Source organism: Urocitellus parryii, unplaced genomic scaffold (assembly GCF_045843805.1).
Source record: "Urocitellus parryii isolate mUroPar1 unplaced genomic scaffold, mUroPar1.hap1 Scaffold_67, whole genome shotgun sequence".
In the NCBI taxonomy this organism is placed as follows: Eukaryota; Metazoa; Chordata; class Mammalia; order Rodentia; family Sciuridae; genus Urocitellus; species Urocitellus parryii.
The window spans coordinates 1,568,878-1,591,463 of NW_027554122.1; the positions used below are offsets into that span (position 1 = coordinate 1,568,878).

At 34.9% G+C, this 22,586-nt stretch overlaps 1 pseudogene; it reads left to right on the forward strand.

Annotated features, from left to right (window-relative positions):
* The window catches only part of LOC144252906 (activating signal cointegrator 1 complex subunit 3-like), a 43,214-nt pseudogene extending 33,035 nt beyond the window's left edge, over window positions 1-10,179 (forward strand).
* Window positions 10,180-22,586: the final 12,407 nt, after the last annotated feature.

A 22,586-nucleotide genomic window follows, 5' to 3' on the forward strand; every position in this document is an offset into this window, starting at 1 on the left:
GTGATATGGCCGTTCATTTACTCCACATGATAAGCACTTATTTTGCTTTTTTTTTTTTTTTACATTTTCACATCTAGATCATAAAATAAAAAATTCTGGGGAAGACTCATAAATTTTATGCAATCTTTCAACTTTATCGTCAAAACTTCAAAGTTAAGAACATATGGTTCATTCATCCAGCTGTCTTAGTATGTGAATTTTTGGTCTGGAATTTATTTCCAGTCAAGTTGTAATGTAAAATCACACATAAAATTGCCATACTTACTCCACATTACAAGTTATGATATTGAATTAGGTATAATTTTTCATTTTTCTTTTCCTTTTCCCTTAGCAAGTCTTAAAAGTTACAACTAGTGAACTACTTTTTTCTGTATGTAGCATATATTCATCATAACCTGCTTGTTTCCTATACTTCACAGAAAAAGTGCATTTTTCTTCTTTGTAAAAAAAATATAAATATGTCTTCTCTGGATTCATAAATATGTACATTCATATGTGTACACACAGTCATACATGAACATAAAGACACATATATTTATTTATTTATTTTAAAGAGAGAGTGAGAGAGAGAGAGAGAGAGAGAGAGAGAGAGAGAATTTTTAATATTTATTTTTTAGTTCTTGGCAGACACAACATCTTTGTTGGTATGTGGTGCTGAGGATCAAACCCGGGCCGCACACATGCCAGGCGAGCGCACTACCACTTGAGCCACATCCCCAGCCCAAGACACATATATTTATTACACCAACATTCAGGCTTTATGATGTATAACTAGCAGGTTAGCAGGTACTAAAAATCATTTTGACCATCCTTTAACACTAATTAGGGTATGCAAAAACTTTATTCTATTTCCCTGTAATGTATATAAAGAGATCATAGGTTAGTTTAACCAAATTTATTAAAATAGTTTACTTTTTGTAAATTAGAAAACACAGAATTGGAAATTTGCAACTTAGAAGAATGTGTTTCTGTCAAAATTCTTAGAAGTACAGGAAATTGATTTTACTAGAACAGCTTAAAATTATTTCAAAATTAATAGATTTTTGTTCAATATTTTTTAAATATTTTGCTGTCAGTGAGATATTTACCATTAAAGTATCATTGTAATGCTTTGCTAGGTACATCCAAAAATAAGAGAGTGGAGTCTTAAAACTGTATGAAATAACTGCCTAAGATCATAATATTAACTTATGTGTCTTTAAGACAGCATTCTCCAGAATCTAATTTAATTGAAATGGCTTTGCCTGTGTAAACTTCTAAGACTTCACTGTTTAAACTAATAAGATTTCACTGTTTAGTTTTGCCTTAAGCAAATGCAGCATTTTGTTTGTTCATAAAACTTTGGATTAAATGTATAGACTGATATGAATAGCTCTCCATCATTCCACATGTACCACTGGCAATTGCCCCTTTGCCTAGGATGTGGTGTATTATTGTCATTGAGAACAAGACTCTATTCTTAACTTGCTTTTTGGGAAAAATGAGTATTTCACAAGAAAACCTTCTCTCTCCTTACCATCATAAATAGTTTTCAAATTTAAAAGACTCTGTGAAGGGCCTGGGGTTGTAGCTTAGTGGTGGAGCACTTACCGAGCATGCATAAGGCACTGGGTTCAATTCTCAGCAGTGTGTATAAATAAATAAATAAAAAGGTTTATCAACAACTAAAAAGAATTGTTTTAAAAAAGAAGAAATGCAACTACTAGTATTCTTGATATAGTGAATTATTAAGTATTTGTTTTCAAAGTACAATGAGGTTTTACTCTTAAAATTAGCTTAGGGTTTGACTTTTTGTAGGATGTTACAGGAAATTCATTTTGCTTTCCTCATCCAACTGTAGTTTATTCTGTTTTTATTTGGATGAATAGTAATTTAGTGATAAAATGATTGATTTTTTGTTTTTGTTTGTTTTGTTAAAGCTAATGTAAGATTTCCAATGGGAGAGGGTGAATGCCTTGATGTTCTTGTAACATGTGCTCTTTGCCTATTCAGGCAATGGTGGATGTGGCTGCAAACAAAGGTTGGCTGGTGACTGCCCTGAATACCACCAATCTCGTTCAGATGTTGATCCAGGGCCGGTGGTTAAAAGATTCTTCTCTTCTTACCTACCAAACATAGAACAGCACCATCTTCACCTTTTCAGGTAATTGTCTTAATTTGCAATGTAATTTTTTAAAAGTTTTTTAATGAATTTTTTGGGGGGAGGAGTGGGTATTTTGGGGAATCAGACCCAGGGCTTCATGCATGCTAGGCTGTACCACTGAGCTATACCCCCAGATTCCCCAAAATTCCCTTATTAAAATACATATAGACACTGGAATTTCATGTGGTGCCTACAATATTGATTCTTTGGAGTAAAAATGCCCCTTTCCCAGAAGGAGACCTGCCCTCAGTACCAAGATGAACCACAATTCATTTTAACCTTCTCCTACCTAAATTGTGTGTTCTCCCTTTACAATATTAAATGTTTCTATTTTAACTGCATTTATTTCTATACATTATCAGCTTTATTTAAGAAAACATTATTAAGTGCTTTGTGATCTAAAACCAAGATAAATTGGCAGCTTCTGTTAAGTAGAAGAGACTGAGGGATCTGAAATCCATTGTCCAAAGTAAACCATGGGGAGCTGGGGTTATGGCTTAGTGGTAGGGCTCACCTAGCGCATGCAAGGTGCTGGGTTCAAGCCTCAGAACTACAGAAAAATAAATAAATAAAATAAAGATATGTGTCCTATGACAACTAAAAGAAAATGTTTTTTTTTTAAAAAAATAGTAAATTATGGATCTGAAATGTCCAAAACTAGATAGTCAGGTGTAGTGGTAGTTCAAGATATAATCTGTACTGAGTTTATAATAGTATCAAATAATTTAACACTTAGGTCTCACATACATGGCTGCAAATGTTTCAACAAGGAAAAGAACATTACAAGCTAGATTGAAAGTGTTTAAATGAAAATATCCTTTCACACCAATGTTTCACAGCAGTTGAGATACCTTGCAGCCAGAATGTTATTTCAAAGTTATGGAGATAACCAAAATAGTCTGGCTTGCCATCATGCACCCTCTACCTCTTGTCAGCTGCATGAGGATCACAGTTATTTAAGCCATCCAAGTACAGATGCCAACAAAAACCTCAGGAACACCTGGGGTCCCCTAAGAAAAATCCCTAATTTGAATCAAGTGTACTGGGTGACAGGGTGACAGATATGCTTGAGTCCCTACCATAGGATGTCCCTGGAAACTAACAGACACATTCAGAGAGTGAGCCATAGCAGCAACAGGTGACAGGGAGAGAAGGTAGATATATCTACAACTTGTCAGAAGCTCTTCTGGTAAGGTTCTGAAGGTTATGTGAGTTGGATTTCAGCAGTATAGAAAGCACATTAAAGGCACAACCTCACACAGCATCATCTATGAGGGAATCTGCTGGAGGGTGTAGGAGATTTGGTCCAATTTTCTTATCACACTTAAAAATTCAATATTAATATAATTTCGACTATATTTTCTTCTTACTATAACATTTAGGTGGCTCGTGTTCCTGTGATCTGGCACAACTTAAAATTATCTCAAAGATCTCCAAAGTGTACTTTAAATTCTGTGCTCCCCAAACTTAAAATTTAAAATTTTATTCAAGTAATTATAGTAGACACTTGCACACATTCACCAAAATCATGTCAGGGTTTCACATCCGCACTTTTATCTCCATGGAAACATTGTTTCACATCAGTGCTTCCTATAGAAAGACATCCACTGCATTTGAACTCTTTTAAGTATTTACTGAACCTGATACATTATTTACAGTTTACAGATTTCATACAAGGATAGTGATACTGCCTTAGGTTGATATAAAGAATGTTAGCCAATATTTAAAACTTAATATAATGGCCTATAAAGAGTTATATCATAATTTTTTAACAATTGTTAATATCATACACACCAATGTTATCAGAAAATCTTACTTGTGCTTTGAAAGAGTTATTTTGTTGGTGTTGATATAATTTCTAAGGAAATGGAAACCAGTTATAAAGTGCTCACGTGCTAGGTGCCATACCTCCATTGAGTGCCTCCCTGAACTGATTCATGCCTGTGTAGGGAAAGACCATATATTCAGCTCCATGGTCGAGAAGGAGCTACAGGCCACCAAAACAAAGCAGGTAAGGCCGCCTTACTCTGTGAAGTTGTACCAAGAGTTTTCTAACTTAGGGCTTGAAGTCAGTCCCACCTGTGTTTAAATTCTGTCTTTGCCATTTACTAACCATGGAAACATTATATATATCTTATGACATTCTTGTGAAAGTTAAGCAAAATAGTATTGTGTAAACTGCTTTATATAGTTCTTGACATAGAATAATAATTGAACAAATGATAGTAATAGTGCTTAATAACATTACTGGCATTATGAGAACTTGTTCAGCATAAGGCTTTCAAGCTCACTTTGGAAGGCTCCATTTAGCCTTTCCATCACCAGATTGCATTACCCATGAGCCTTACTCCAACTCTTCTAGGGAGTTTTGCCCTTTTTATGGTAGGGTATATTTTCATCTAATTCCTTCAATTACTTGTTTATGTTCCACTCTTATTTTAATTACATTATTATTCCTATATTCAAAGAGATTCTTTCAAATAAACCCCTTATTTGTTCACTATGTAACTTATAAGGAAAGTTAAATCTAAACAATTTTTGGAAGGCCAAAAACCAAATGAACAATGCCAGATACTTGGCTTTCTAGCCTTTTAAGTCTTAAGCAGTTTTACCCTAAATGTGTCAAAGTGAATGTTCAGGATTTATAACATGATTATATTGATTTGTATTTACACATATTAAAGAAACTTTTAAAGCATGTCTCTTTATCTTTCCAAGTAAAACTTTTTTTTTGAACAAGACTTGTAATAATTAGTTCAGGGAGAATTCACAAGTAAACTTATTTAATTTATTGGCATAAATTTCCATTCTGTTATCTTTAAAACCAAATGCAAATTGGCTCTGTCTGATATGATGATGGTTATTTGGCTCAAAAGTTCTTCAATTTGCAGAGCAATCTGGTGTTGGCTTTGCAGTGAGGCGATCCCAGGTAACATAGAATCCTGAATTATTCCAGAAATTAGTATGTTTAAAGCATCAATTTAAGTGCTAATTGCAGTAGTAATGAGAAAAAGCAGTACAACTGTGAGATTTGCATCTCCTACCCCATCAGTATGCCTGGAACAGTTGCTGACTGGCAGAGGATTTGGCTGCTAATTAAATAATTGTATGCATGGCAGTGCTCTTGCCTGATTCAATAGATGAAGATTAATCCTCAGATAGATATGTTTGGCTGGTATTGAAATATCTTAGCAGTTTCTTTTAAAAAAGCTCATGTTTTATATACATAAATATACATATATACCAAATAAATATATGTGTACACATTATAAGTTAAAACATAATAATAAGTCCTACAAAAAGATGTCATATGTAAATATAAGCCAGTTAGACATTTGGAAGCTTTGTAAAGAAAAATATCAGTGAGTTGCTAATATCAGAAAACCTCATATTGGTGACTAATTTAATGGTATGAGTACAAAAGCATATGAAGTCCTGCTTTGTGTGGTAAATATTACTTGCTTTGTTTCACAAAATTAAATGTTTTGCAGAAATTGTATATTTAAGTGTTCCCTCGACCACTTTTCTGTGTCGGCCAATATTAGAATATTAATTGGTGCAGCTTCTGAACTCAGTGACTTTTGGTTCTAGTAGGAGATACACCATCATTTGTACTTGAAGTACATTTTGTAGCCTGACAATTTCAATTTCAGAAGTCTAGTTGTAGGCATAATTTCAAATTCACAAGACAAGTTACAGGATTGGAGTTGAATTGAAATTTTGCATTGGATCTATTTTTTATCTTTATTTTTTTTTAATTCCTAAGTGATAGTTTGGTTCATCAGGGCTACTGCATTTGATTACATATACCAGCAACACTAAAGTCTTAGCAAACAGAAAATTAAAGTTTATAAGGAAATCCATATCATATATAAAAGAACTAAAAGGAAAACTAAAATTAAACTTGTTGTGTAACTTTAAAATGACCTTAGAAGGTAACAACTGATAAAACAGCTTTTAAGAAGTTGTCTTGGGCTGAGGTTGTGGCTCAGCAGTGGAGCGTTCGCCTAGCATGTGCGAAGCCCTGGGTTCGATCCTCAGTACCCCATAAAAATAAATAAAGATATTGAGTCCAACTACAATTAAAAAATAAATAAATGTTAAAAAAGAAGTTATCTTGACCAATAGTTACATTACCACATAATTGTAAATGTTAAAAAAAGGTTACAGTTACCTAGTCCTAAAGTTAATTGGGTTATATACTTTCTGTGGATATAAGATTCACTCCTTCATTTGTTCTTTCAGCATTGTTAAGCATGTACTATTGGAATACTGATTACTCAAAAATATCTTTTAATTTAAAAGACAAGAATAAAGTTGGTAAAATATTTCTACTCTTTTAATATGTGTGATTTTAACTGGTACTTTCAGCATGATAACGCCAAAAAAACCTATTTGTTTCTACAAGGAACCCTAGTCTTACAGGATTCCCTGTGTTATATAACAAGTGTCAATGGATTATACTGACATCAACAATTGCATCACAGATTTATTTTCAGATTTCCTTTATATCGCTAAGTAATGTTTTCTACCTTAAAAGTCACATAAACGTTAAAATAGATGCTTATCTTTAAAAAAATAGCAATAAACACTTTTAATCCCTCTTTTTTTAGTATAGTCAATAACCACTCAATATGAAGAGGCATTTATAATAAGTTAAAAGTTTAGATAATAATTTTTTGGTTTATAAAAAAAAAAACTTAAAGAGGATTTTAAAAAGCACTGTTCTGCATATATTCACCTATGTACAAGTACAAGAAAAACTAGGGAAACCTGAATAATCAGTGGATTGTGTCAATGTCAGTATCCTGGTATTGAAAAATGCCACCATTGCATGATACTGGGTAAACAATGCAAAAAGATGTCCATTATTTCTTTCAATTGCATTTAATTCAGAATTAATCTCAAAATTAAAAGTTTGATTTTTTTCTAAAATTACACTATTTCTTAGTTGATTACTCCATGTGACAGTTTTTGTTGTTTTCCCTTTTTTCTTTTTAGGCATGGAATTTTTTATCTCATTTGCCAGTGATAGATGTTGGCAAAAGTGTTAAAGGCTCATGGGATGACTTAGCTGAAGGACACAATGAACTCTGTCTCAACTCTGACTACAGACAAACGAGATGACAACAAATGGATCAGATTGCATGCTGTTCAGGAGTATGTGCTCCAAGTCAGCTTGCAGAGAGTCCACTTTGCGTTCCACAAGGTATAGTATTTGGTCTCCATTCTCAAATATTTGGCACCAACTACCAGCATGAGCCACCACACATATCTTTTCTATTACTAATGTGTCTGTGTCATTCATGAATCCTGCTTTCTCAACTGGCCTTAACCAGCAAGAGTCAGTCTTTGACAGTAGTCAGTCAGTTCTCATGTGTCATTTTTCAACCCCAGAATATCCACCTTACATAATTATATATTGCCTGGACTACTATTCTCAAAGTGTGCTTTACACACTCAGTCTAGCAGAATTTCCTGGAGTGCCTTTATAGTGTAGATTCTTGGCCCCACTCCTGAATGACTGAATCAGAATCTCAGGGTCTGAGGGAATCGCAAAATTGAAGCTCTTTTTGGTGCCCCACTTGATCCTTTTTTGTTTTGGTTTGTTTTTTTCTCGTACCTAGGATTGAATCCAGTGGCCTCACACATACTAGGTAATGCTCTACCGTCCTCAGTCCCCCCATGTACACATGATTTTTAAGGACATTAAAGTTTGAGAAGTACCGCACTAGAGGTACTTTGGTATAGGAACCACATTAGGCCAGATGCAGATGAAATTGAAGCTTTCCTTCTTAGCTCTATTGAATTTGAATAAGAAGCTAAGCTTTTCTGAGACTCAGTTGCCACATCTAGCTGCTTCCTTCATTATAATGCACATGAGAGAGCTTTGTCAATTTCATACAGACCAAAAATGTACAGTAGTTTTATTTTAAATTACTATGCTCTTTTCTTTAGCCTCTGACACCAAAATTAATTATTTAGTCCTCTAAGAATATTAGTACACATAGCGTGAGCTGATTGGTTTTTAGTACCATAGTAATTGAAATAAGAAAGAATTTGTCCTTTTTTTTCTTTTTATTCTAGTGGATTCAGGGTTTTTAATATCTAGAGTAACCCTCTGCGATGAGTAAGCCCCTCTGTTTTCATAGAATAGTCATGTGTATTGTTACAATGTCCTTTCAGTACAGGTCTCACTTCATTTCATTTCTAATACTAAATATCAGCCAATATGAACATGAACTGATAGGCCTCTAGCATTTCAGAGCTTCAATATTAGCATTTCTAGATGACTTACTAAATTCCAGCTTCCAAAAAATAATAATAATCATAAACTAATCATAGAAATAGTTATAAAAATCATAATAATAAAGATAAAATCATGGAGCAAAGGTAGATTTCTTTTTTTTAACCTTCAAAATCTACTTTAAAATTAGATTTAATCATGTTCAAAAAAATTGTAGATTTTATTCCTAACTGCTATGGAACTTTATTACTCTCTGGCTCTGTTTTAAAATGCTATAACTGAAGCATCTCCCCTTGGAATACAGAGTGAAATCTCAATAGGAACATGTCATTATTAATATGTTTTATGCCATAAAGTCATTGTCTTAAAGACACATTACAATAACCTTGTTTTTGTAAAAGTTGGTCCAAGATAAAGACTCCAGATTCTGTCATTACATTAGTACTAGTCTTTTGTTTTTAATTTTTTTAAAAAATATATTTTTAGGTATAGTTGGACACAATGCCTTTATTTTATTTACTTATTTTTATGTGGTACTGAGGATCAAACCCAGGGCCTTGCACGAGCTAGGCAAGTGCTCTACCACTGAGCTACAACCCCCAGCTCCAACTTTGGTGCTAGTGTTAAATTGTGGTGATTCCTGTGTGTTACAAATTGCATGACTTATCATTCCTCACTCCTCAGAGAAAGGAACTTTTGATATACTATGTGCTTTTTTATGTGTATTTTATTCTTGGGTGGAAAGAAGATATTGATCTGATATTTTGTTTATTATCTTGAGTTACAGTCTAGTCTTGACTGGTTTTTGTTTGTTTTCCTAAGCATCAGTTCTTTGTGAATAAGACTGGGAAGATTTGGTTCACATGGCTATATCTTTGTTTGTTTGTCTATAAGTGGGGTATTAATGTTAATTGGAGGAATGGCTTGAGATTTTACTAATTTGATGTCAGGATTCAGAGCTTTATTCTTTCTGAGCCAAATATTCTCGTAGTAATAGCTCAAAGGGTTGTCTGTATGTACAGAAGAAACATGCAAAAACATATCAATCACCACAAAGGAAGGGAATTAAAGACATCCCAGATGGAAGTGCTGAACTCTTTTTTTATGGCCTTCCAGTAAGACCCCAGTGCCTTTTTTTGTTGTTGTAATTGGACATAATATCTTTATTGTATCTATTTTTTTTTATGTGGTGCTGAGGATCAAACCCAGGGCCCTGCACAAGCTAGACGAGCGATCTACCACTGAGCCACAATCCCAGCCCTGAGCACTGCCTTTTAACCACCTCCAAACCATGTGAAAAGTTTGTAGTCAATAGTTTATCTATTTACTACGTCTAGTAGTCAATAGTTTATCTTTTTCTGTGGTTTATAGGGAAAGCGAGAGAGCTCTGCAGTTACCCCTCCATTTCCCAAATCAAAAGATGAAGGATGGTTCTTGATATTGGAGAAGTGGACAAGAGAGAACTTATTGTTTTAAGATGAGTAGGATATGTTCGAAATCATCACATTGCTTCCCTTTCTTTTTTCACCACTGAAATACATGGAAGGTAAGCAGAATCTTACCACTAGAGTTATAAAAGAATTATGTGTGACTCTGATTAGGAAAACCGTTTTACATTTTTGTTCTGTTTTCTTATTCTAGGTATATCTACACTCTCTAACTCATGAGCGACTGCTACCTTGGTCTGGACCAGCAGTATGACATTTACCTCAACGTCACACGAGCAAGCATTTCCATGCAGGTCCACAGAGAGGTCTCTGATGCCTTCTCTGACCTGGCAATACAATAACCTGACCCAAACAGTGCATTTGGAGGAATTTGTTAAGGAATCTGGCTGTTCAGTCATCTGGACAAAGTTGAATTACTTGATGTTTGGCTTGACAGAATCAACTCCTAACCTCAAGACATCCAGGAAATTAACAGTGGCTGCAGTACTGACTCCAGTGACACCAAGTTAGCCACAGTGGCCTTTTAACAAATGTTGCCTTTTATAATATTGTCTTCTTTCTTTACATGTAAAATGAATGATCATGTAGAATAATCTTATAATTTGTGTATATTTGAGGTTATATGAGTTATCAATCAAATTTTACATCTCATAATGTACTGTTTACATGAATACTGTTTTTTTTTCCTTTTTTAAAGACAAACTACATTGAGGTGTGACCATGTTAGGATTTTAACTCTGTATCATACAATGTATAAATCTATGAGGTGATATACAGTGTGTCTTGTGAGCAAAATTTATACTTTGATCTGATCACAATGAAATGATTTCAAGAATTTCTTATAAATGTTAATAATATATGATGTAAAACTATATTTCAGAGTCCAATGACAATTAAAAAAATAAAAGAATATACTGATCTTAGAAAAGGTAGATATAATACTGGTGGAAATAAAATATATAGAGTGCCACTTCAAGACAAGCTGACTCAAGTTTTTCTCCTGCTTCTCTGGCTGATTCAGGTTTTTCTCCTGCTTCTCTCCCTTTTATCCCTTTTTCCTCTTCTGCCCTCTTTTTCTTTCTCTTCTACTTCAAGACTACTTCTCTTTTTGACCTATTTATTTATGCAAGGAGAAAACTACAGTCTAACTCATGAAATAACATGTAGAGACAATTTTTGGTCTTTATCATCCACTTCCACAGGTAGGTTTCCAAGTATAATCATAGAAATATCTATGTCCATAAAGTTCCCTTTTGGAAAAATATGGTTTGAAACTAAAATGTTGTTAAAGTTCAACATCCACATAGTATACATTATAGTGGAATGCAATTCTGTCTTTGAAAAGTGATTCCTGAATGAATGGTCTTTAAATATTTTTTAATTGTCACAAGTAGTAAAATATAAGTTTTTCTGAATTTGAAATTTATGGTTTATGTATATCTCCTCTTTCGTGCTAAAATAAAAAGAAAAGGAGGAAGAAGAAATAAAAGTAGCATGAAGGGAACCAGAAGTCACTTTCCAAAAATAAAATCTAAATAACTGAGATGAACATGCCAAGTAATGAGGGGATGACGTGTCCCCAAAAGCTTTAGATAGAGTTCTCTGTGTTTTTCTTTTGGAAGTTTACTTCCTAATTGAGATTTGTGCCTTCTCTGTAGTTTTAGTAGAATTTAAAGAAAATGAAGTTTACATGTAGACGACAGTTACCAGTCCATACAGAAACTTGCATGGATACAGCCTCACCTGAAACTTCCTGTTTTTAGCATCATCTCTCTGTTAGGGAGCACGCAGGTTTTGGGAAGTAGGAAATCTGCTTCACTGATCATGACACAGGATGTAGGAGGAATTATATCCATCAGAGAGAAAAATAGTAACATGACAAATCTTTGAAGTTTCAAAATAAGGCACAGAGGGTACTAGTCAAGCAGGGTGCACTTGGATACAAAAGTTAATCTTATTCTGATGGGTCTATGATGGTATCCACACTGATTACTCACCCAAAATTTTAGTGTTATGTGTTTCGTGAATAGGATGTATAATAATCAGATTAGTCCTATTTTCAGATTTATAAATCATAAATTTCTCATAACTTTTCATGGCCTAGAAATTCATCAGTATTTAAAATTATTAAAATACTGACTGCTCAGAGAATGGTTTGTCCTAAAATTTGTGAGGAGTATTTTGTTTTCTTAGGGAAAAAAATGAAAAAAAGATTTCAGTTAATTGCCATAAAATGATTTTCTTAACTACACTCCCCACAGCCCCCTTCCCCTCAGATACTGCATCATCTCTGAGTTGGCTATTACATTATACAACCCTAAAATTCTATGGTAGGTCATTTTCATATTCCTTTGGATTTTATCGATTCAAAATAGTCAGAGTACCGATCCTATTTGTCCTAGGCACCGTGTTGGGTACTCTAATGAACTAAAGATATACCCGCCCTTCAAACGAGATAGTCTAGTGATGAAAACAAGATGTACATAATTGTGATAAAGAAATCAAAATAGTAATAGGAAGAAAATGCTCTGTGGGTTAGAGAAATATTACATAAAAATATTAAGGAATATTTAGACTGGGTTTGTTGTTTTATATTTACTTTATGCTCTTTTTACTGATATTATAATTGTACATCTTTATGGGTGTTTGGAACATTGATACATTGTGTATTAAATAACTAAGGATATGTAGTTATATTTATCCTGTTTGGCTGTGACTTTGTACACATTAACCAATCTCTCCTCCTCAACATCTCCCCTACTCTCCCAACCTCTGATAAACAGTATTTTGCCCTCTAGTTTTATAAGCTCAGCTTTTTAAAGATTCCATAAGTGAGTGAAATCATGCAATATTTGTCTTTTTATGCATGGCTTATTTCACTTAACATGATGTCCAACATATTTGTGTTGCCACAATAACAGAATCCCTTTCTTTTATGGCTGAATAATATTTCATTTGTGCGTTTGACATTTTATTTATCAGTTCATCCATTGATGGACACAGTTGATTCCATATTTGAGTATTGTAAATGGTGTTTTAGTAAACATGAAAGTGTAGGTATCTCTTTGATATGCTAATTTCATTTCCTTTTGATGTATATATAGCTAATAGTAATGGGGTTACTATTATATGTACTGGTTCAGCTTTTAGTTTTTTGAGGAAACTCCATGCCATTTTTCATAGTGGCTATTCTAATTTACATTCTCACCAATAGTGTATAATAGTTTTCTATTCTCCACAATCTCATCAGCATTTGCCTTTTTAGTATTTTTATTATTATTATTATTATTATTATTATTATTACTATTATTAGTATTGTGATTCTAACTGGGTTTTTAGATATCATTGTGGTTTTGGTTTGAATATCCCTGACAACCAGTAATATTGAGCAGTTTTTTAGGTAATTGTTAGCCATTTGTAATCTTCTTTTGAGATGTCTGCTCAGATCACTTGTCAATCTCATTCACTGTAGCTACAAATAAAATAAAAATACCTAGCGATAAATTTACCCACAGAAGCAAGAGATCTCTACATTGAAAACCATAAAACATTAGTGAAAGAAACTGAAGAACATAGCAAATAAGTGAAGACATTCCATCTTCATGGATTGGAAAAATTAATAGTGCTAAAATGTCCATACTATCCAAAATGATGTATCCATTGAATGCAATTAAAATGTTAAAGTCATACTTAATTGAAATAGGAAAAAATCCTAAAATTCATAGTCCTATTCATATGGAATGACAAAAGACCTCATATAGCCAATCTTGAGCAAAAAGAACAAAGCTGGAGGCATCACACAATCCAACTTCAAAATATATTATAAAACTATAGTGACTCAAACTATCTGTGGTGCTAGCACAAATATAGACAAAGACTAATAAAATAGGATTTTTCAAACCCAGAAATAAATTCATGCACTTAAAATCAAATTGTTGGCAAAGACACCAAGATCATGCTTTTGGGCAATTACCCTCTTCAGTAAATGCTGTTGAAAAATCTAGATGTCCACACATAGATGTATAAGATTAGATTCCTCTCTCACACCACATTCAAAAATTAACTTGAGATGGATTAAAGACTTACATATGTAAGATCTGATACTATAAAACTAAAAAGACCATTTTCAGCAAAAGATTATAAGTAAGAGTGAAGAAAAAAACCCAAAAAATGGGAGAAAATATTTGCAAATTCTTCACCCAACAAGATCTTAATACCAGAATATATAAGGAACTCAAAGAAAAAAAGAGAGAGATAACTAAATTGAAAAGAACACAAATAAATGGAAATACATTCTATCTTCATGTTTTGGAAAAATTAATATTGTTAAAATGTCCATATGACCCAAAGTGATCTACACATTTAATCATTTAATGCTGATGATTAGAATTGGGAGGGGAGGATAAAAGAGGATTCCAGTTAAAACAGTATTAGCAAGACTCTGAAATAGCCCAACCTAGAGTGTCTAACTGGTCTGCATTTTCTTTTTCTTTTTTTTTCACTGAAGCAAAAGTAGAAAATTTATGGAAAATCAAACAGAAAAATAACCTCAAACAAGTAACAAAGCAAAGACTAAAAGGAAATAAGAGGAAAAATACCTAAATTAAGACAAAGCTCCAAACTATTTCAAAATGATGAAATTATATTGGATATGGTATCTAAAAGATGGAAGTGGGGGATGGGATCTGATATGGGTGTGGCTGTCAGCAGAGGACTGTGGGAAAATCCTTGGGGAAAGCAGATGTCCTTCATTCCTGGAGATGCAGGCAGCTGCTGCACTGGGCTGAGGGCAAAGATCCCCATAAATTAGGAAAGAGTGATAAAATTGGCTATGGGCGGGGTCAGCATCAAGGGAAGGAAATGCACCCAGGAACACCCCTTCCACTCCTGGACTGGAGACTCAGACACTTCCAGGTGACTCAAATGACAGGTGGGAAAAACAATTAGATGGAATAGTAGCCGGAGGGAGGACCTGTGGGACCTGTGGAAGGTGGCAGGTGCAGAACTCCCATCCACTCAGAAATCTGCTGGATATAATGATTTGTCTGGGTCTTCAAGGTCACCTTCCTCAGGCTCTGCAGTGAAGAGTCTATTCAAGGCGGCTTCTAGTTCCTCATCCTCTCCCCTGAGGGGCCAGGCACTCTCCTGGGCCTGAATGGAGAAGCTTCTGGTTCTTCTTGGGCTTGGGTAGTGGACATCTTTGCAGGATGGGCATGGACAACAGAAGCTAGACCAGGATGGGCCTGCCCAGGTGGAGTGTGCCCAGGATGAGTGCGAGGCCTCCCGAGGCATCGTGCAAATGGGTGACAGCCTCTTTCAGACTTATATCTTCTGTTGCACGTAAACCAATTCTGCACCAGTTGCTCCTCTAGGCCAAGGCTGGAGGCCAGGCTCACCGTGGTACCATGGGATGGAAAGGGGTCCTTCAGGAAGTGTGCCTCCAGCTCCTGCATCTGCTGCTTGCTGAGGGTCAAAATAGATCAATCCGAGGTCGATGGGCCCAGCATATTGGAAGGCTTTCCATCTCATCCATGGCAGCGAAAGCTCCGTTCAGAGGAAAGGAAGGTCTGCATTTTCAAAGAGTCCAGCAAACAAAAACCCAAGTCTGTGAAGTAACCTTGAGTTAGTAATGACTGCAAACCTCATGCACATGCCATGGAATTCTTGGAAAATTCACTAGTGCTCAGGGCTTGACACTGGAGAAACTTTCTTTAGAAAATCTATCTGATGTACATGTAGGAATGGTATGACTAAGAAAGTCAAGGAAAAAACATTCTGAAAATAATTTAATATAGAGTATTCCTTAGTAAGGAGTCCTGAGGGGCCAGAGAAGGTTTTGAAAAGAATATTTTGAGAGTAGAACAAAGAGCCAGTAGAAAGAGGAGACACCCAAGAGCCTAACAGGGCAAGCATCCAAGTCTATTGTGGGTAATGGGCACTAAATAGGCAAGAGGTCAAGGAAGCATAAACTAAGTCCAGGGTCTTTGAGTGTAGTTGTCATTAATGATGGTTAAGTATTTCAGTAAAACAGGAAGGCAGAAAGCTTTGAGAGTAGGAGGTAAGGATCTGAGTGGGCAACTAGAAAGGATAGGTAATGAATAAGTAAATTATCTGGCTTCACTCCTCAAAGATCCCATCCTATCACCTGTATTGAGGTGGGTGATGATAGGGCAGACACTAATTGGTAAGAATCAGCCTGTTTCCTTCCAATATTTTCCCTTGCCACATCCATTAATGTAAATTAGAATTAAACTAGAATTCAAGATCTGAAGCCACCTTCATACTCCATAACCCTTCATGTAAGAACACAAAAGCTTTTTCAGCATCTAAAGGGGAATATACCTATTTTCTTACATGGATAAGGAACCCTCCTTTTCCTATCTTTCAAATTCCACAGATGGCTTTGGTGGGAAGAGGATACAGTGACATGAGATATTTGGTCACCAAATATTACACACACAAGTAATACAACAAAGTCAAAACACAAAATCAGCCCTCCCCCTCAAATTTCAGCATGCCCTTTTAGTTAATCACTAATCAGCATCCTTGGAAAACTGCAGTCATTTCCCAAGCACATCTTCTGCATCTGTCAGCAAACCTTTTCAGCTACACCTTTGAATTCGTCCAGACACCTCCACCTCTACCACCCCTTTCATGATACCTCCTGATGGGCTTCCCACCCATCGTGCCCCTTCACAAATCTTTTCTCTACACAGTCAGCCTTTTGAAACCTAAGTCTTAACAGTAGTCTGATTTGCTCAAGAGATTCCAATGCCTTTCTCAGAATAAAAGCCCAGATCCTTACAGTGCCTTCCAAGGCCCTGCATGGTCTGCTGTCTCCTCCCTTCACCTCTCCTTACTCTCCCTCCTGCTCAGTTCACATGAAACCATGGGTCACATTGCTGCTGGTTGAAAACCCTCTGTTCTTTCACTCCCTCAGTTGGAAAGCTTTTCCCTGCCTTGTTAGGCATGTCTGACGATCTTAGTTTAAGTGCCAAGCCCATCAGTCATACCCATTCTCCTGTCCTGTTTGGTTTTTCTCCATCATTTCTGTCACCACTATAAAACTATCCTTTGGTTTATTACTGAAGCAGGAGTCTCTCCTGACTAAGATTCAGGAAGGCAGAAATTTTTGTCACTTTTGTCTTTTACACTAAAACCAGGACTGACAGCATGTCCTGGCTTGTGGTAGTGTTCTAGACCACGTTATACAGGCAAAGACCAGACTCCATCTTCCCCTGAGACTCCCTGTCATGTAAAAACTGCTTCTCCTGTGGGAAAGCCTCACTTCTGTATCCATCAATAGTTGCTTAGCAAAGCATATCTGGCAACACAAAATGGCAATTCTTATACAATGTAAAATTGTTCTCCCTTTGGTTCTCATTTTTCTTGGACAATGTACCCTCTCCAAGACTGATTGTCTAAATGTGAGTAACCATTCAACTTGTACTCAACTAGGGACATTTTGACCCACTCCCCCTTCTGCTTATGATTTTAGATCTCATGACATTTGTTTGGAATCATAGCAACAGCTACTTATGATTAGTATAGTTTTGGACTACAAAAAGTGTCCTCAAATCCCAGGAGGGAGTCAAAAGGTATAGACCTGCAGCCTACCCCTTGGCCTGCCAGCTAGTGGATCTGAACCAGTGGCTGATGAATAAGGTTTCTGTCTCCTACTTTAAGATCCACTTGGTGATTTATTGCAATCTCACTTTAACAATAGCTCAATAAATATTTCTTGAATCATTAAATGTTCATGGGCATCAGATGAATTATAAAAAATACCCACACACCTCTACCTCATTCTAGAAATCACAGTTATTCTTAGAGTCTCAACAAAAACTAAGTACTAACCAGATCTTCTTATGTCTTCTGTCAAGGAAAAGTATACTTAATTGGTATTTTGATGATAACAATGATGGTGATTTAAGGCAAAGGAGAGTGAATTTTTTTATATAGCAATAGATCTTGGATATTACAATTATTCTAAAGTTTCAAATGAATATGACCATTTTAGTTTGCCTCCTAAACATAAGCTTCATATATCTAAAGAACAAAGATTGGTAAAAATTTGGGCCTTCTGCCTTTCAGAAATAATCCAAAGTGTCATAAAATATGTCATAAACCACATTCTTTTTAAAAAGAAAAACTAACTTGAATTAAGGTTTTAGCTTTCAAATGAGTATTACTGAATATAGAAATTGGTTTCCAAGACATGCATTGGATAAGCTTTTTTTTCCTGCTTTCAAAACTAAAAATTTTAGGGGCTGGGGTTGTAACTCAGTGGTAGAGCACTCGCTTCTCACTCAGGGGCCCTGGTTTTGATCCTCAGCACCATATAAAAATAAACACATAAAAATTAAGATACTGTGTCCATCTACAACTAAAATAAAAAAATAAATAGTTTTTAAAAAATAAATAAAAAATAAAAATTTTAAATCTAGCCAACACAAGAAATTAAAACTTTGAGCTTAAGAAGTTTTGTTATATTATTTATTTCCAGGTTCTCAAAAATTCTGAGAATAATAATTGATTTTTGGTTGTCCTGAAAGTCATTTTTTTTTAGATTGCTACAGCCAATTCTGGAACTCCCCAAAGCCAATGATCCATTTTTCCAAATGCCCTTAAAGGTGTCAAATGTGACTCCTTTGTGGGATAAATGGAACTTCTGAAATAACCAAATAATTTCTGAGGAGAAGGCTGATAACACAGAGTAATGCTAACTGCCAAAAGTGAAACTACTTTTCTCATGACTTGTGAATTGACACGAAAGACAATCAGAAAAGAGAAGTCCTAAAAGTGTTCTTCATGTAGCAAACTACAAGGACAGGATTTATTTGGATATGTGAGTTCTAGGTTTATAACTGCCTTGGGTCAAATTGTATACTTGGGTTAAGTTTAAAAAAATAAACAGAGTGAACTGGCAAAAAAATAGTATCTAATAGTTTATTATTACAGGTCTTACATTTAAGCCTTTAAGCAATTTTGGGTTGATTTTTGCATTTGGTGAGCAATGAGGTCTAGCTTCATTCTTCTATAGTTTTCCCAGCACCATTTATTCAGGAGACAGTTCAGTTAAAATGGTGGAATAAGTTCTGGTGTTCTATTGCACAGTAGAGATATGGCTAGCAATATTAATCAAACATTTTAAAACAGCAATATTTAGTGACTACTTCAAAATAGCTAGAAGGAAAGTTTTTAATATTCTCAACAAGAAGAAACATATGAAGTGATGGATATCCTAAGTAACCTGATGCAATTTGTTGCATAATGGACACATGCATCAAGACCCTCATTGTACTCTATCAATATGTACAATTATTTTATGTCCATGAAAAATAAGATACATTTTAAATAAATAAAATAAAATTATAGAAGAGAAAATTTTGATTAAAATGAGAAAAATAATCAAACTTCACACTATGGTTAAAAATAATGAATAGACAAACTACCAATGAAAATCTTCATTAATCAAATATTATCTTCCTCAACATAACCATTTCTCTCTACCAAACTCCAGGACACACTGGAAACCAGTCATTGAATATTTCATTAAATATCTGAAATCAATATTGCATGAAAGTGTTTATAATTCTAACAAGGAATACTGATAACTTCAATTTTATCTTCAAATAAATTCTTCTAATTACAATACAAAAAATGGCCTGATTATGGGCTATTTACCAAGAGTGTGCATCTTTATCTGTGTTACTTGAGCTCATTAGTATTATCAGAAATATGCTTTACTGTCTTTTACAACATGATTTCACCAGGGATCTAGAAGGAATAGGAACAGCTTATAAAGAAAAGCTGTATTTGCTATGCCAAAAGAAGCAGTTGTTGTTTGTGTGATTTATTGGGGTTTTTTTTGTTTGTTTTTTAATGAGCTTCTGTGGTGTTACTTCACCCCATGTTGTATGTGGTAATCCAACCACATTTTGAAAGATTTAGGGTAAAATATCCTATTGACTCCCCTCTGTTCCCATTTTCTCACTCATAAAAACAGGAGCTAACTCTTGCTCAGGCTTCCTCTCACACAGCAAGTGATGGATCAATTTCATTAAATGAATCATTTATGTGAAAATGCTTAGAAAATGATAAATAATTAATAAAAGCAAACAAAATGTGAATGGAAGTCTAAGTTAGTAAACTATGAATAATGTCATTCTCAGGGTTGATTTTATGTGTCAGTAAGGTAGTAGACTAAGAACACACTTTTCCATCTCCACTTCTACCAAAAACAATAATTTTTTGTATTTGTGTCCCATTTCTCAGGAATAGGTATTCCACTTCTGAAATGCAGCTCAGTACACATATGGAAACGTGAGTTACTTCATTGGAGCTTTCTGTGGGTATTTCCAGAGACCATGTTTTGATGGGATAGTAAACAGCACCTAGAAAGCCCAGAGAGTAGAATAGAGGTCTGACTGCCTCATTTCTACTCATCTGTATTCTGGAGACAAACTTCACCACTTCACAGACTACTAAAGGCCATTTCCGATGTCTGAATCAGCAGAAACAGGGATCACTCTGGAGCAGAAGAACTTTTGAGAGCAGGAATATGGGGTACTTCACACTCTCACTGAGTGTATGGATCATAAGGTTTGTTACACCTAGAGTGAAATAAAATGGTTAAGCATGGTCTGTAGTGTCCTTTAAAAGCATTTATGTACTTTGCTTAATATTGCAAGCTATACCCACCCAATCTTCCTGGGAGTTGTGTTCCTCCCATGCTTACATAAGCATGAAAATCAATTTAACTATATTCAATAAAAATCTATTTCAGTTTTGTCCATTTGTTATCTTTCTCCATTGTGTTAATTATTTTTGGATGCTTCATCCCATCCCCAAACAATATTTTTGAAACACTCATGGGGATGCATTGCATAAATATTGAATGTGTTAAAGACAGAGTCTGAGGTAATTCAGAATGAAGTTGATTGGAATCAGTTTTTACTTAGGAAATCTTCTAGGAACAATCCTGGCATATTTAAAATAACTGTTCACAGAGATGCAATCTGCATGTGCATTCCAGAAAATCCATGAATCAGCAATCAGAAAGGAAAAACACCAATTAAAATGCAGGAAAACTGCTAAAAAAGAGTTTAGAAAACATTACCAATTACAATAATAAAAAACCTAGGAAAATGTTTCATAACAAAAATCTTTTAATAAGATCAGATGAAGATGTGACAACAATGAGATGTTAAATGAAAAAGGGAAATGTAGAGTATACACAAGCTGCAATTACATACAGATATGGTCTCCAGACCATTACACAAGTTCATTTCATTGAAAATATATTTCAGTAACCTATTAAATACTAGAGATGAAAGTTGTTGTTTCTAGAAATCTTTAAAAATAAAGTGCAGAAACAAATTTCCATTCATGAGAACTTAACTATGCCATCTCCTGCCAGGATCCATATCCCTAAATTAGGGGAGACTCGGGTTAGAGTGTGAGGGTGAGTCAGCTTTCCTATCACTCAATCTAAGACTGTCTATTACACACTAAAATGTTACTGGTTGGCTGAATAGTGGTCCTTTAGTAACACTAGAACCTCCAATAAAGTGAAACCCAAGCAAAACAGATAACCAGAGAGTCAGAGGTTCCCTCTCCTCTATCTCTCACATCTCTGCCAAATATCTGAAGCCCATCCCAGTGAGCTCAAAGAAAATAGATGAAGGGGTTTTGATTATTTTTATTTTGCTCATTCCTTATTATTGTGAAATAATGCAGACCTATCAAAAATACAGAAATGTCAATGTACATTTATTCACTGTCTTCCAAATTTATTGAAGTATAACATTTTTCATATTCACTCTTTTTTAAAGAAAGAGAGAGAGAGAGAGAGAGAGAATTTTTTTAGTATTTATTTTTTAGTTTTCGGTGGACACAACATCTTTGTTTGTATGTGGTGCTGAGAATCGAACCCTGGGCCACATGCATGCCAGGCGAGCATGCTACTGCTTGAGCCACATCCCCAGCCCCATATTCACTGTTTTAAATGGAAATAAAACATTACAGATACTCTTCACCCTTTCCCAATCCTGCTCCCACCTTCTATTCCAAGACCCAATCCTCACCCCAAATTTCATGTTTCTTTTCATAATATTATTATTGATGTTACTACAAATTTTTCATATTTTATACGATTTTATCATTTATTTTAATACATTCAAAAATAGTAATCAGTTGTAACAGCCTCCATTTGGTCCCCCGATTATCCCAACCTTCTATTCTTCACACCCTTGGGGAATTTTCTCTCATTAAGTAAACAGAATATGAAATGTGATGCCACTTAGAAGGTTAGGTCATAAAATGACTATGACTTCTATCTTGGGCACTCTCTCTTATTCTCTCTAGGATTTATCCCTATTGGAGGAAGGCAGCTGATATGGCCGTGCTATGTCATGAGGCATCCCTGTGGAAAAAGATCTGCAGAGAGGCACCCATAGCCAAGAAGAGAGTTTGAAGGCAGCTTCCTCAAAGATTATGAGCCAGAATGAGCTGCTAAATCCTTCCAGGATCCCTGATTAACAGAACCTACAAGATAATAAATGTGTATTGTTTTAAGCTAGCATGTTTGGGGTTTATTACCAATAGATAACTAACACAGAAGCACCTGCCAAGCTTTTAAACTTTTTTCACACAAAATTAGTTTATTACACTGTATGAACATAGAACAGTTTAGTCATTTTTAAGTTGATGAGCTTTTATATGCATGATACTACAAATAATTGCT